This window comes from Centruroides vittatus, unplaced genomic scaffold (genome assembly GCF_030686945.1).
Source record: "Centruroides vittatus isolate TY-2023 unplaced genomic scaffold, ASM3068694v2 contig_954, whole genome shotgun sequence".
Taxonomy (NCBI): Eukaryota; Metazoa; Arthropoda; class Arachnida; order Scorpiones; family Buthidae; genus Centruroides; species Centruroides vittatus.
Genome location: NW_027122633.1, coordinates 389,767 through 408,105, shown reverse-complemented (window position 1 = coordinate 408,105; position 18,339 = coordinate 389,767). Strand labels below are relative to the sequence as shown.

At 26.0% G+C, this 18,339-nt stretch overlaps 1 protein-coding gene across 1 annotated transcript in view; it reads left to right on the top strand.

The window, feature by feature from the left end:
- LOC136985136 (uncharacterized) overlaps nucleotides 1-18,339 on the top strand; it is an 86,121-nt gene that overhangs the window by 11,060 nt on the left and 56,722 nt on the right. The window lies entirely within an intron of this gene.

Genomic DNA, 18,339 nt, shown 5'->3' with positions numbered 1-18,339 from the left:
TACACCACAGGAAAAATTTATCTATAATTAAACTTACATATTATTTTCTGGCTTTATTAAAAATATACAATTCTGCGAGTAAAGAAACACAGAAACTTATCTATACTTAACGCAATTATAAGTAAATATCATTGAAGAGTAGATCTGTTAGAAGTATCGTACATCCTACTTTACGAGAGGAAATGACACCAGAAGTCATAACAACAAAAGGAAAAAATTCCGTTAGAAACCATCCTAATTATTTTAAAGCAGAATTTTAATACGTCGACACTTCTTTCAAATCTCTTTTAGACCAATTTTTTCTATAATTTCATTTTGCGCTTCCTTTCTTGGTTAGTACTTCAACTTTCTTTTTTTTAATCAAATGGCGTCGCTTATAAACTACGAGAAGGATGGTAGAGGATGCTCATAAAGAAAACGTAGCAACAGACGACGAGGAATGTGAGATTAAACGCAGCTGTGCCGTGGGGAGCCTCAACCACTAATGTTGGCTTCGACTTAATGAGGAAGTTGTCACTGAACGAAGAGACGAAAGCTCCACGTAAATAACAACTGCTGTTCATCGACCTTATCTTTCGATAAAATGTGCGTCAAATAAATTTATTACTAGCTTCTTTTATTTCTTCTCTTAATATATTGCTGAATTCCACGATCTCTACATGAAACTTTAAACAAGGGGATCGGAAGTAAAGTGTTAGAATCTTCCCATTTTTGTTTATTGTAGTTTACCAAAAATTTCAATTCTTTTGTTCTTTATTGGATAACGAGCTGAAAATGTTAATGTTTGAATTCTACGCTCTATTTTTTATTTATTTTATTTTATTATTCCGGAGAAGTATTTCTAAATTTAATAAATTAATGCTGAAATTCTTTTCTTCTAACTAATTTGGATGATTTGGAAGTAGAAAAGTCTTTTTACTTTTCTAATTCGCTATCAAGAATCTAACAATTGGATATCTCTAGAGGAAATTCAGTGCACTTTTGTGCACTTCTTTATACCGTTTATGTGTGCCGTGTAGATTTTGTATCTCCCACACACAGACGGTAAATCACCAACGCAAATTATGTTTAAGGATAGAAAATAAATGTTAGAGATGTGTTTCAAAAGTTAGAAAATTGTTCTATAAACTATGGAGTATTGAATTTTTTTTTCTAGATGTTTGCGTTTTTATTTTAAGATGAATATTTAATTTGCTAACTCTTTGTAGAATAGCAGTTACTACATTCTTCAATAAAACGTGGCATAGCTTAAACTTCTACAAAATAATAACTTAAGGCAAAAGTTAGTTTTCTATTTATGCTATAAAGAATAATGTTTAATGGAATAAACATAAAAATGCTACTAAACTTTCGTCTTAAAAAGTAAGTTTAATAGTAAAAATAGGAAAATGAAGGATATTTTTGAAATAAAAATTCTGTAGTGAAGTAAATTTTTAACTGTTCATCTTGTTTAGAAAATTTAAACCTCGTTAAGTCTAACGAAGTACTTAAATATTTAAAAGAAAAATTGACAATATGTAGGTTGGTCTTACAACAGTTAGTAAATACATTGTTTTAAATTGAAAAAAAAGCACTTTTAGAAATCAAATTTTTCAATATATATATGCGAAAACAAAGGAAGATGAAATCATATTAGTGTCGTAATGCAGAAATTGTTTCTTTAGTAAAGACCAGAACATTTTTCAAACAGATCGTGTGCGCTTTAAAACCATTAGTTTTTGGAAAGATCTTAAAAAGATAAATCAAAAGAAATTTCAGAAAATAAAGCTTAGTAATTGAAGATGTTAATTAAATGTAATCGCTCATTAAAGCATGAAAGCAATTAAGAAGGAATTAATACGGGACAACAAACTTCTCTCTCTAATATACTGAACGCAATCATATCTGCTTGTACTGACGACCGAAGACTACATGTTGATTAATAATGCATCCTCATCGACTCAAAAAAAAGTCCTTTACACCAAAACGGGCGATTATTATTATTATTTTTTTAAATTTCATTTTAAGATGGCGATAATTAAAATAAACCGATAATCTTCCATAATTAATCGCTGTATTAACACCGCGCAACAATTAACTGTCAATAATTTTTAATAACAAATAATACGAATTTTGGAACCATTCCTAAACGGAACAAAATTAATTGTTAAGGAGTAAATAGAGCTTAAAATGTAATTAAAATGACGCTAAGCTGCTTTGAATTGGAGAAAGCTCGTTATATTAGATTGAGTTGGCTCATGACATTACATTATTAAAGTCAATGTAAATTTATCAAATATGAAACTTTCAATTCACTAAATATGCTAAATGGCTAATAATGAGTGATTTAGAGTTAATCCTACTTATTTTTCGATTAATTTTCTATAAATTATACGACTTTTAGAGCAGAGAACTATTTCAGAAGTTTTGCTTTCTTAACTCAAATTCGAAGTATTGGCACGAAAAAATCATTCATTATTCTATCTCAGTAATAATTTAAACCGAAAGACAAGAGAAAAACTAGAAATTTTATAAAAAGTACATACGCCAAATTTATTTTTATATATATAAATAACCGATAAGAGATCAGACAACGGATATCATAACCATTTTTTCTTCGTAAACAGAGTTGACAGCCTGATTTTGAAATTCAGGTAGAACAAGAACATCTGTCGAGATATCAAGCCGATATTTTATTTGTTACGACTCGAAAAAAGTCATTTTTATTAATTACATGTCACTTAAATATATATAAAGTTAGATATAAATTTAAAAAATATATATACAGTACATTTAATTTTTAAGCATCAATTTTATCATTTTGAAAAGTGTTTCGTGTAAACTGAGTGAAACTTTGGAAGCATTTTAAATTGATCTCTCTCGGGTGTCATCTCTATGGTTTATTTTTCTCTTATCTAAATTCACAAAGTTTGAATAACATCAAAACTTCACATATACTAAGTTTCATTTTTTCCTCTCCCCTTCTCTAATATTGGAAGATTTTCTCAAAAATTCTGGCAGAGAAGAGCGATTCTGGAAACTGGCAGATAGAATTTCAGTCGAATCTCTCAACAGATGTTTTTTCTTCTCCCCGAATTTCAAAATCAGGCTGTCAGCTGTGTTTACGGAGAAAAGATGGTGTTGATAGCCACTGTCTTGTCTTTTAATATAAAAGCATATATCACGTAAATGTAGTCTTACACGGAAATAAAATTGACTTCATAGTGTAAGGTTTGAGAGATATCCCGAAATAAAATAAACAATATTTTATGTTATACTCAGAAATATTAAAAAATATTTTCGAGAGAAGAACGGCAGTCAACCTACCATTTCTTCGAATATTTTTGGAATCGAATTTTCACTCCATTGGATTAAATCTTTCTCTAAGATACACGTCCATTTTTATCTTTTAATACTTGTATTTTTAAGTAATTTAAATAATTCTTCTCCCGATTTAAAAAAGAAAAAGAAGAAGAAAAATAAACTATTTTATTTTTATTTATATATATATAGCAATTAGTAACATTAAACACTTTAAAACATTATTAAATTAATTAGGCCTTTTTATATACAAAAAGAAATTATCAATTGTAACACCTTAACGAAATCTTAATTATTTAATTAATTAACAACAAATTTAAATTAAACTAATTTGTTAAACAAAATTTTCTCCAATGGTTTAAATTAAGCAAATTTTTGAAATCTTCTTTTCTCCTTCCTATGCAAATTAATTGTTTCTCTTGTGTTTTTTTATTTTATTTTTACAAGACCGAAAGTTTAATGATTTGTAGTCGAGATCGAAGAGCAATTTGACACTAATAAAAACAGTTAATAAATGAATTTTCAGTCTGATCGGGAACAATTGTGCCAAAAAAAAATCAAGGAAATAAATAATTCATCAAAGCTCAAGGAGAAAAAACTTGATTAAATTTATTGCACTGGTTTAATCTCTATTTAGATTTTAAAGCAAACACGAATTGAACAAACAAGAATCAAAAGAATTTAAAAATTTTTTTGATTACTCAATTAAAGAAAACTTCGAATAAGAATTTTAAAATATTCTATTATAAATTGAAATAAGTACAACCAATTTTCTACTAAAATTCGTTTCTATAAAGACGTTTTTTTTCACAGAAAATAACTTGCAAATAAATAAATTTTATTTCTTTTTTTTTATTAATAAACTCGATATCAATAAAAATATCACTGTATAATCTTGATAGAGTATTTATTCGCCTCTTACCATTTCCGAATTATTGCAGATAGCCGTTATTTCTTTATTTTCACATGAAAAATTACTCGGAGTGTCAAAATTTATACACAAAAAAACGTGAAATATGGACGTGTTAATGCTCAATTTCTTTATAAAGAGAAACTTATGTGAAAAATTATTTTTCCACGTAATCATTTAAATAAAATCTGCTAAAGCGATATATATATATATATATATATATGTATGTATTATTTACAACATTACAATAAAAACTCATAAGTCAAAAGTGAGTACGATTACGGTGTCATAGTCGAGTGATCAATTTTGGAGGAGCGAAACAAAATTACTTTTTCGCTTGTATTAAAACATATGTCATAAGAAGTAATTTAAAGAGATACAGATACCCCATTGGTTATTAACAGAACATGATCGCATGATGGGCAATGATCCCAAGAGACTATCAATAGCGGCTCTTCCAGTCGGCGTTTAATTTGCCAGGAGATGCGATGAATACATAATTAAGTGATCGTGTTCGTCACCAAGATTGCAATTTAGACTGCATTACCTCAATCGGTTTCCTCGGAGTCGTCGTTACTTTATTGACAGTTTAGCTCTAAGTATCTCTAAAACACCGTTAGGAATTTTTTTTTTCCACTTTCACTACCGAAGCATAAAACTAGATAGAGCTTAAGCATCGACAGTCTTTACAAGAAAAGAATGAATAAAACAGTTTTACGACTCTTCCAATTCGTGTATTGTAAAATGGGAAAATTTAATTATATCAAAGTTAATTCCAGGATAGTAATAATAAGCGGTAAATGCTTTCTTAAAATTCAATTGTTCACATATAAATGGAGAGGGAGAGCATTACAAAAAAATAAAATAAATAATAATAATAAAGAATTTTTATGAAACTCTCTCAATTACCAGGAAAAATTAATGTATTTAGCTCTGTTCCGGTAAAAATACATTTGTTAAAATCACGAAAGAAATTATAATAACAAAACTATTAAACTGCTAGATATACTTATTTAAATAATGCTAGTTGATAACTTATTGCCTAATGATGTTTACAGAAACGGAATAAACAATCGTAAACCTACCGTAAAGATATATTTGTGTATAGTATATAATTCGAAAAATGCATTTAAACGTTAAATATAGATAGAAAACACGAAATATTAGACTCGCGAATTCATCAAAATTGATCTCGGCCCTTTATATGCTATGCAAACTTATATATATTGAATACATTTCCAGCCTCATATCCATTAATCTGATGTATACATTTTCTAGGAATGTTTTGACTATTGAATTCTATACAACACGGATCGCATTATCTGAGTTTTGCGTATGGCTATTGTTGCTATTTCTTTTGTTTTCCTCTTCCTACTTATCTATTTGTTTGTATGTGGATAGTATGTAGTCTCCTTTAGATTACGTCATAATAGAAAAATAATCTTTCCTAATTTTTCCTATGAACGTTTATGAACAGATCCAAACATATGGCTTAATAAAAACATTGCTTTTCTTACCGGTTGTCATAAGCTTGTAATAAAGATGTTGCCACTTCGGTATTAATTTTCTTCCTTTCTTTTATTGTTTCGGAAAAAAATCTAATTTTCCATCTTATGTTCTGAAAAAAAATTTGTTAATAAAAAAATTTTTTTAATTGTTAACTTTTATACATTTTACGTATTTAATTATCATTATTTTACTTGATGGAAAATGAATATATATTAAGAAATGCTTATTTAAACTCGGCATAATTACGAGTAATTCAATTTAAATCGACAATATAACGAATTTAATTTCATTATTATAATGTTGAAAGTAAAATATAACGCAATTAAAATTAACTATAAACTAAATATGTGTGTTATTAATCAAATTTTAAAAGTTTTATGTTTTAAATTTCATTGTTTACTCCGTTTAAATCGGAAAAAAGTCTTAATATGTAAAATAAATCTTTAACAGTTCGAAGGTATAAATAACAAACAAAGACGTCTTTCTGTTTCAGCCTTTAATTATAAGTTTGACACTAACAGAAAAAATATTCAAAAATAATATAAAACATTAAAATATTTACGTAAAAAATTTTTTTTTTTGAATTTTCTGTTTCAATTCTGCGTTATTTTTACATAAAATTAATAAAAATTCATGGAAATTTTAGAGATATTCCTATTATAAAAATAGGTTATTTCTTATTGTAAAATGAAAAAAAAGATACATTGCAGAGAGCTCTGAAGTGTATATTATTAAAATAAATGAGTTATATAATAATAATCATTATTATAGCTATGAGAATATTTCTTAAATGCAGTTATGCACGCAATTTACTTATGACATTATTTTTTTCATTGAAAAATCTATATACAGCAGTAGAAATATTTATATCTTTTATGAATAAAATTAAACTAGAGATTATAATAATCTATTCTCAAAAACAATACATTAAAAAATAAATGGCAGTTTAAAAAGATTATATAGTGATTTAAAAAGAAAATGCAATCGGAAGTTTCAATGGCAAATCCGATTAGGTGAAGGGGCTTTTGTGGACTCGTAACACAGTAAAAAAAATAATGATTGTTAAGTATTCCACATAAAAATATGCTTATTTTATGCGGCACATATGTGATGTATACTTAACGAAAATATGAATTTTTATATAATTTTTGCACAGGAATCCTTGGAACTCTTGCTTCTTTACTAAAACATCAAAAGTGCGAAAATAAAAAATTTTCTTGAACATATTCAAAGCAACTTGATCAAAGAAAAACATGTTTTTGTTCATCAACTATTTGATAAGAACACTGTCATAAGTTTTAATTACGAAAACGTTTTATCGAGAACATGCTATACTAAAGAAAATTTAATATTGTAACTTATTTAAGTACATAACAAGTTTCTTTTTATTATACAACGTTCTTATATTGAATCTACTGCGTTATAAATAATTTTTATGAAGCTTAAAAAAAATGTGTATTTCTTATTTTTAAAGCGTAACTTCTTATCGTCATACAAAAATAGTTATCAATTTTTGTTGCTGAAATGTTAAAATGTATTGCTAATTAAATAAGAATATAAAATGAATTAGTAAGATGTTTATTTGACGATACCAATTATAAATAATCTCATCATTTTTTTTTTTCATTTTTTTAAATTAAAGATAATGCAGCTTCTTTACATTAAGTACATAATTCGGAATCAGACCTTTCTAAATTGTATACATTATATTGACTAGTTTATACAAGTTTATATGCTTAAAATCGGAACAGTATAATCTACAAATTTTATTACGAAAAATAGCATTATAAAAGAAGATAATACTTAAAATTTGTTATTTTTTTAAAGTAAATATCCAATTATTTGTTGAAAAAATTCCGTCTTTTTCAACAATATAATACTGTCTTTTATGTTAAATAAGTTCTTTTTTTATTTAACGATGCTAAGAATAAAAAAAAATATATAGTTTAAAAAAATCTTTTCACTTCTTTTTTAGTCTTTAAACATATGGAAAATATCTAAAGAAACTTGATATTAAAGATTTTTTTCTCCTTCAGAAAATTGGCCAATCTTTAAACATTTAACAAATTTTTATTAAAATAACCAGGATTTAAAGTTATAAATTATTTAAAAGACATTATATGAGATGTAAATTTTAATATTTCTAAAATAGGTAAGATAGAAAGGAAAGAAATGAATTCGTGTCTATACATTTATAGTGAAGTTTACTTGAATTATCAGCGATAGAATATTTACATTTATCTTATTTAATTAAAATAATATAAAACATTGATTTAATAAATAAATAAAACGTTTATATAGTGACAATATTTTAAAATTTATCAGTTTTTTTTTCTATAATTTATTAGGGGGTTAATCACAAATTTTAATTTTTTAAGAATAAGTACAAATTTATTTCAGGAATATTTTCTGATTTAGAATTAAGTAAAATAATATAAAAATAAAATAAAAGTGTTTAAAAAATAAAACAATAATTTTAAATTTAAAAAAAAACTAATGCAATTTATCAATGTTATAAAGAAAAAATAAATATTCCAACGACAACACAATTTATTTGATAAACCTATAACTTAATCGTGTAATATAAAATAAGAAAATGTGTTTATAGATTTTAAAAAAATCTTAAATAATTAGAATTTTTTTTACTCTCTTCGTTCTATTCTATAAGAACTTTATTTAATTTTAAAATTATAAATTTTAAAAATTAAGTAAAGTTCAACGATGTATCTTGTTTCTGTATATATTTTTGTATAAATAAATAATTCGGATTTAAAAATTAACAATAAAATGCTGTAAAGTTTAAGTGTTGAGAGTGAATGAAATAATATTTTTCTTCTCTAATTCAAATATTTAAAAATTTAAATTAGCAAATTTTCTGTGATTAATAACAGTAATAATATTAAATGTTATAAGTTCAATTAATTAAATTACATTTTGTGATATTAACAGGAATATCTGAAAATTTTATTTAATATTCTTACTCTATCAACTAAAATAATATTTATATATTTAATAAAGAACTTTTTAAATTACATCATTGTTTTAACTTATCCTCAGAAAAATAGTTTCAAATAGTGTTAGCACTTTAAATTTTATACAATAATAATTATTTTAATTTATGATCTTAATTATCATTATCTTAATATATAATATCATTTTTATTGACTATAAATCTTTTTTCGAGACTTAAACTAAAGAAAATTCCTTTTCTTCCTTCTGATTTAACAACATTGTCTTGAAACGTAGTTAAATGTTGTTAAATCAGAAGGAATAAAAAATTGTTGATCATACAGTGATCATAATTATTATACATACTGTCTGAGTATTCTGTCTCGATTTTCGGGAAAAATTGTGATTAAACATTCAGCCACTATAGCGAAATTTGGCGCTGCTCTCTCCAACGGTACCAAAAATGTATACCAAATTTGGTTGAAACTCGTCTAATAATAGCTTTGAATCCTTCCTCTTTTAATTATGCTCACCCTACATTTTAATTAATCAGTTTTAAATTTATTCAACATTTTGAATAATTTATAAAGATTAAAAAAAATAAACATTTTAAATAAATTATATTTTAATTAACAAAATAAAATTTAGTTCTCTTAAATTATAATGTGCATGTATAAGTTAGAATCAAATTTTCATATTATTTTTATTATTATTTTTGTATGAGTGTAATTCACTTATTCTCTATCTGAATTTCTACTTGCTTCTATTAAGAGAAAGATGAAGTTAAAGCCAATTTTTTTCCATTTATAATAACTTCTCAACAATTTTTATAGCAAGTTTATAAATAATAGTATAATCATTAATTTAAACAGAAAAAAATGCAAATATATAACAAAATTAGAATAGAATCAAAGATTTTTTATTAGAAAATCCTTTAATTAAAATTTAAAAATACTGTATTTAATATTTTAAACGTTAAAAAGAAAATTAAACATTCAAATATACACAATTTATTGCTTATAAAAATATAAAATAGTTTCCTAATATTCTATTTTGTATAGTAAATTGAGTCATTAACATAATTTATATATTTTTAAATGTAAACAAATAAGTTTAAATTATTGATTAAATTAACATTAACTAAACATTTACTTCTTTGGCAGAATAATTTTTAACGAAAAACTTATTAAAGCATGCTTTAGTACAAATAATTATTCAACGCTGATCAAATTTATGGATAATTAATAATTAAAATTAGAGCTGAGGAGAGCATAACTTTAATATATAATTCCAAATGGCGAGTTAAGTGCAGTAGAATTATAATTGTGCTCTATGGGGTTAATTATTTAATGACAATGAAGCAGATGACGGATGCATAACAACTCGAATTACTTGACTGTAACCACAATGGACTATTATTGTAATATTGCGATGACAACATCGTTTATAACAGTGCAACCATTGCTTAAAAGTAGGCTTTGCTGTATTCTGATACATTTCGAATATACTAGAATTGCTTTTCCTCTTATTATATAATCAATAGATTGTATAATAACACCAAAGATAAGCTAATTAACGATTGCATAAAAGGTATTATCTTACACGATACAAACATATTTGTATAATCTTATCGAATAAATATCATTTCGAAATGATTTGTATTATTTCACTGAAGTGCAGAATTTGATAAGCAAATTCTACTCGCAGTATTTATAAATACATCAGAATACGATTTATTACTATTAATATTATTAAAATTTACATAGAAATTATATTTAATACCATTAAACTTTACGAATAGTTTCATTTCCACTTGACAATTTCATTCAAATTATGAAATAGTATATTCAGTAAATAGTCTATATTAATACATATAATTTAAATTTTATACTATAAATTCATCAAATTGCACGGAATAATATAATTAATTGTTAAGTTTTAATAACTTAATTAAACTATTGTTTAGAGAAATATAATATATATACAATTATTAAGTAAATTTGATTAAAATATAATTTAATAAATGGAAAAAAAATTTCTGTCGCATTAAATATTTTTTAAATTAATTAATTTGTTTATTTATAAATTAAAACATTATACGTCGATAACGAAAATTAGAATATATATATGTATAAATATTATTAATGATACTATTAACAAAAGTGACTAAGATTCTTCTTTCAAAAAGGAGAAGTTATAAATATTTTCTCGGTTACAGGAGATAAAAAATAACTTCCTGTAAATGTAAAGAAAAAGTAAATAAAGATATATTTAATGATAGTAAATAAAGAAATATTGATATATTTTACAATCGAAATGATCCGTAGGAGAAGCTGTAGAAGATGTTCTAGAAAGTATGAGTCAAAATGATAGATTCGCATCAATTAAGAAAACTCCCCAGTGTGTAGTTTCGGCCTTCAATCTTGCATCGTACTTATAGATAGGAAAATAGTAGAGTGACATTTGTCTCTTGGGAAGACGTTTCAAACACAAAAATTGATTACCGCTACATTTGGTGAAGTGTAAGAGTATTGCCAACTTATCAAATTCTGAATTTTTCAAGAAATCTTCAGACATTGATCTCATTTCCAAAAATAAACAATGAAATATTAAAGAAAAATTATTTTATATTCTGTCAAAATACATCTTGTATTTAATAATTTTAGAAGGAAGTAAAATATAAAAATATTTTTTAAAAAAATTTAATATTCAAAAATCGAGTTATAATTGCAAATTTTCTAATCGAATGTGGTTAACTTCTTTTAAAGCACAACTCGTTTTACGTAATATAATTAAATGACGAAAAGTAAAACGGAGCGGTTTCCATCAACTTTTGCCTTTCTTTTTTTTTCCCATCCTCGTTCCTAATTGAATGGAAGTTTAAGTTAAGAATGGCGAAAATACGGATAAAATATAATTGAATCTCAAAAGTATTAAGGTTTCAAAGGTACGATTTGATGCAGTATAAGTCGGTACGGGTGAAGTCTTTGGAGAGGGAGAGAGAAGACACGAAGCAATAATCCCTTCTGTGTTCAAAAGTCAATGTGGCACGACTTATAGTAATCTGACAATTTAATTCGTAGTTAATTTATATAATAAAGCATTATTTTTAATTTAAATTATAAGCGAAAGCAATACTCGAAGAAAAGTTATAGTTAATCCAAAAAATTCGATTGAAAGATTATGTCATTTCTTTTATATTATATATACGTTATATCGTCTCTTGATACCTAGATAACGTATATTATTATATAAAACTTGACGTATTTTTTGAAGTAGATTATTTCTTGATTCTTCTGAAGAGGAAAAATTCTTATCTATTCCATATAAAAAGTGTAAGGAATGCGTTTTTAGAATCTTTCTTTAAATTCACTTTTATATATTTTACTTACATAAGCCGACTGAAAATGTACGTACTTGAATTCTCTCAAATGAGTTATATAATACTTTAAAAATTCATCAAATGTATTTTTTTAAATTTATAATTAAATAATTCGATTATTAATCCACGATAATATTAAATTATAATTATTTTTACAGTATATATTAGTTTAATTATTTATTCTTTCGGGTATATATATATATAAGTATTTAAAGTTTTAAATCGAAAAAAAATCAATTTTTAAATATTATATTTTCGTCCGTATTTTTTTACTGTTTCACAGCTTTATAAAAAATTAATTTAAGCAGTTAAACACGTATAGAAAAGAGAAAAAAACACACGCGAATGAATTTTTTAACATCTATTTTCGATATGTCTGTCCATCATTCAGATGTGACAGCAAATCTATAAGACTTTGGGGATGGATATTTTGTCTATTGTTGAGAAACAGAATTCAGAAGATCTTAAGTCGACTTTGACAGCAGGTGTGTCCAGCTTGCGCGCTTTAAATCTTTTCGAGTGAATTTTAATTGCTTTTCTGAAAAGATAATCCATTCGAGTTATGAAAATATTGTCTTAATAGAATGATGAGTTAATAATAAAATTTATTCCTTATAATGGGTGTGTTCTCCATCTCCGCCTCTTCTTATCAAAACGAGTTTGATATTTATATTAGTTCAATAAACCTTTCATTGATCCACGACGACTTCATAAATTTAAATTCTAGAACTCTCCACTCTATACTAAACATACTCACTGAACAGAGTTTTTAAAAAAAAAAAAACGATTTTTCGAATAAAATTGTTTATTAAATATAGGCTACTCGATCACATAATACAAAGACATTCTTATATTGCAACTGAAACTATTAGCGTATATTTTATAAGTTTTAAGATTAAAAACTCTTTATGATGTTTATTTAAACATAATAATTCATAAATTCGATTATATTGCTGAATAATAAACTTCGACCGGGTGATATTTTCTTTTTCGCCAAACAAAAATATTTTTTGAAAGGACCAATCTTGTTGGAAGAACCTTTCAAGACAAGAAGGCATTATCACCTTAAGGTATGTGTGAGCCAGAAAAGCGAACACACAATTGCACCATAGACAAGATGTCGAGGCACAAAGGAAATCCTTACGGAGTGAGAAACTACCATTATTCTAGACTAGTGCAATGCCCGAGGCGAGGAAAGTGCTGAGTGATCAAAGTGCACCAAGTTTCCAGTTAGAAGACCAATTCAGATATGGAATTCTCAATTTTCTGTTATAAGCTCTCGGGTAACTTATGAAAGAAGACTTATCCCATTTCAACTTTATTTTAATCAGCATGTTTTTGTCTATATAATAAAAAAAAACTTACGAATTAGACATTACTTACTTGAAACTAAATTCATTCTGTAGTATATATGAGAAAAAATTCCAAGTATAACTTGTATAATTCTTTTGTAATCTATATAATAAAAAGATGTTATATTATATGGGTTATATGTAATATAAATAGAAAACAATTTATAATTTACTGTAAATGCGAAACAGAAAATATGATATTAAATTAGATTTTTAAAAGGTTTTTCACTCATATTTTTATAATAAATGAAAAAAAGAATTTCGCGAGTTTTAATGAAAAATGTAATATTTGAAAAGAATTACTTTCGAAAATTTCTTATATTTAATAATAAATTATTACCTGTGTTAGATTTTTTTACACATTGAAAATATATCATTTTTGTTTCACTAAAGTAAGCATCGATATCGACCCAAAGGCTAGTTGTCTGAATGAAAATGTCCGGATTCGTCTGTCGACTCTTCCACTTTTTCTTTCATCTGAAATTAACTTGGATTAATTGTCTCCACTCTAAGTCCTCCGCTAATATTACTTCTCCATGAAATATTTATCGCATTGTCAGAAAAAGAAAAGGTGACGTTTATTCATTTTAAATCCTATATGCTTAAGAGGAAGAGGAAAAAATATACTCTACTGCATATAGATAAGAAAAAACTATTTTCGTAGATTGTAGATGTAATCTTATTATTAAATAGTTTTTTAACATGCAGTTTATTGCTATACGAAAATAATAAATTAATATTCATTTATATAAATAAATTTTGCAAAAAAATAAAAGCTAAAATTCTGAATTTTTAACCGAAAAACTCATTAAATTCTTATCGATAAAACTTTAAAATAATAACGAACGTTTGATTGAATTAAAAAATAGATAGCCCAAAGAGAGATAAAGAAATTTAAATTAATCTATTTTTGTATTTTCATATCAAGATAAACGGAATAGAAATTCTTTCGGTGACGTTTATCTCGTCTTTAACACAATGGTTTTGTTAAATTAAAGTCGTTCGAAGTAAGGATTAAATATAATTTGATAAAATAATGATTAGGTTAGCGGTAACACCTGTCCAAAGGAAAAAGTTTTTATTTTTTATTTTTTATTTTTTGGCAACAAATCATTCGGTGTTAAATCTATGTCGATTTGAAGCAAAATTGATCAAAGACAACTGGTCCGAGACTTAAAATCCGAAAGCGGAACATTTAGGAATTTTTCTGTCGATTTATAAACAGCATCGGTATTTGGAACTATGAACGATAGCTCTTCGACTGCCGTATCTGATTATTAGTGGAATGAAAAGATTTCCCCCGTCTGTTTGTGTTATAGCAGTCGTCAGTTGTGTTGGGCGCAGCAGGCTGTCGCATCGCCTGTTTTTCCCACTTCACGATGTGATAGGTTGGCTGTGATAGCTTGGCTAAATCTGCCCGGGGAAATGGAAAGTGGTAGGTGAAGGGAGATAGCACGAAACCAGTTCTCTCATAAAGCCATATATATCACCAATCATAGATTAGATGGTCCCAGAGCTATGCCTCCTAAGTTTCTGATCATTGCGAGGCGTTTCTCTCATTTCTGTTTCTCTCGGTTCTTATTCTCTCGGATCTTGTTTTTTTTTTTCTTCTCTTTGGAGAATTTTATGATACTGACTACAAGAAATGAATCCCTGTACGGAAATTTTAATGTATTACCTTTGTCTTATTAAAGTGATTTCAGCTTAATTCGTCCTTGCACCATGGAGATTTTTCACGTTTTAATATTTATAATGCAAACGCTTTGTATTTAGTTAAAGGATTTTCTGCAATTACTGATAAAGTAAGATAAATGATTATATATCGTGTGATGCCGGGTTCGACTAAAAGCGAATGTGAAGATTTTTGAAACGAATATTTGGATTTCTAGAAAGGAAAAGGAAAAAAAAAAACTACTTAAAGAGAATAATTCAGTTTTCTTCTACAATTGATAAATTAAGTAACGCTAATTACAGTTTCATATTATTATTATTTTTTTGTATTGAGCAAATAAAACTTTAAAATATATTCCAACTTTACACAATTTGCTACATTTTAAATTGCTTATACACCAAGAGAGTTAAATTTTATATAGAATCCTCTTCTTTAGTTATAAAAGAGAAATGAGTAGGAAAATCGTATTAAATTGTTACAAATGCTCTTCACGGTTTCTTTGTCTTCAAAGGAAAGTTAATTTTTAGGATTTACTCATCCAATTTGGATTAAAATTTTCTTCTTTACGAGCGAAGGAGAGTCGCAAGGAAGGAAAAAAATAAAGATCCAAAGGGATTATTATTCACTAGTATTCTGTACAATCAACTTTTATTGACTTAAGTGATGATTGTAGCAACGTTTCGACATAGCGAATGGGTGTTCAAATATTTACATCACTAAATGGACAGGGACACCATTACGTTGTCATGGACAGAAGCTAAAAAACCAAAAAAAAAAAAAAAAAATGAACGCGGAAACATTCTCTTTTCCAATAACGAAACTCTATTGAAATTATATTTCTCAGTATAAATTTCTATTTTCGGAAAATAAATCTGCTTTTAAAGCCGGAAGTCAGTGAGTCTTGAAATTTATTGTTACACATATTTAAATATATTATCTATTCATTTACATGGAAACGGGTACGATATGGCTTTATTATTCTCAATATCCCCATTGAATTAATCTTATAGGAGAATAGAAATTTCAAACACAAAGTTGATTATTCGAAACGCACTGAAACATAACATTATCGTCCATTAACAAACAAATAATGTAGTTTAGAAATCAGTCACGACAGAATGTCCCTCATATTCTGGCCAATGAATAAGAGAACACGCAATGATGGACATTGCCCGAAACTGGTGTAATTGCATTCACACAATGGAAAACCTTATTACGTAATTTAGTGCCTTTAAATCAGGTCTACGGAATAAACTTAGTGCACTTGTTTGCATAAGCATTTCGTCTCTTCAAAATGGAACCGTGTTTGATATCCTAATACAAATAAATCGCCGCTCAACGTTTTCCAAAAATAAACATTTATATACAAATATAGATTCGTAGACATACACGCTGTATAACTTTATGGTTTCGTTTGCGCGACTTTCTCGTCTCGAAATTTCAATATTGAATGAAGGTATATGCGCTAGTATAAATACACGAGGTAAGAATAATATATTTTGGAGCTGTTATCGAAATATATTATACGTCTAGTGTATGGTCTCCTTCTCTCTCTAGTTAATCGATAATTGAGAAATTATTCATAGTTGTTATTCAATAAAAAATAAATTCATACATAAGTTCATATTATCTGCTTTATTATATCCATTAATTTTGTAATGCATTATAATAAATTTTTAACTTTATTTGTTCTGAATAAATATTGATAATTATTGTTGCGGAAGCACTAGTATATAAAATAAATATGTTCCTAAAAATGGCACATAAAGCTATGATTATATTTCTAATTTTTTAAATGAGACTAACATTTGAATTTTTGTTTATAGTTTTTTAAAATTTACATTTTAAAAATATAAGTAAGTGTTGATTTAAAAAATTATAGGATATTGTTCAGCAATCAAAATTTAGAAGCATTTCATAAACAAATTTTAAGGAATACATTTGATAATCAAACGTGTTTCATAGCATTACTAGAAAATCTTTTTATGTAATTTTGCACGCAAAACTACATAATGATAACCTTGTAGATTTCTAGTTTTATATTATCTTAGAGAAAATGAATTTTTAAACAGATTAATTCAATTCAAGAATTAGAAGATTTCATCAAGAAGAATAGAATAGTTATTTAACAAAAGTATTCAAAGATATTATTTAACAAAACATTGAAATATTTTCATTAAATATAAGCTGTTGAATATTTTTCATCTTTTATATTTCTTTATTTGTGAATCTGATGATAACTGATAAAATTATCAAGCTTCCAATTAGCGTTTAAAAGTTCTGTCTATACACATAATTTGCATCTTTACTAATACTTTGCAAGTATTGTACATGTATATATATATATATATGTGTGTGTGTGTGTGTGGATGCGTGTATATATATGATATTAATAAAGATAAATATACTTCGATTATGTATGCAGAAAGTACTTATTATAGATTGTTTATCTACACGCTCAGAATCTGTAACGTGATATATTAGGTTCAAAGATCGTGTAGATTGATTTCTTAATATGTTACTCTATATACACACTTTTATTCTGCATATAGCTTAGCAGTATAAAGATTTTAAATAGTTATTTTAGCAATAACTGCAGTAAAGTTTTATTTATTTATTTTTTCAAAGATTTCCAAATTGAATGTTAATTTACTTTTTAACAATTAAAAATTTTAATTAATAACATTTTAAAACAATTTTAATGTCTTCGAAAATATTTTCTATTTAAAAAAAGGAAATTCTTTCAACTGTTTTGTTTAATAAAAGTATATTTTAACTTATTTTAAACGTAAACCTGGTCTGACAGATAAAATATTTCATTCATCACAAAATATGACATTGCACGGCAAAACGTGACGCGATAGAAGCATTTTTCAAAAGAGTCAAAATTGGTAAATGAAGAAAACCCGGAATTGAATTATGATAAGTTTATAGGAATATTTTGTCATGACTACTGATAAAGTACGATGCGCAATTTCGAATTTCAATACTTGCTTCTTATCGTTTCTCTAGAGAACTTCTATTTCGAGTGTACTCTCCTTCGTAGCACAGTCGATTACTACTCTCGAATGGATATGAATACAGTGGAAAAAAAAACATTTATGTTCTCTTTGATATTATTTTAGGAATGTCAACAGTTGCCAAAACTAACTCGGATCTCTATCAGATGATGGGCAACACCATATACAAACATACAATAGAATTCAGTAGCGAACATTATATTAAAAATAAAGTTACATCACGTGTTGTGTAGTTTATCGAACAA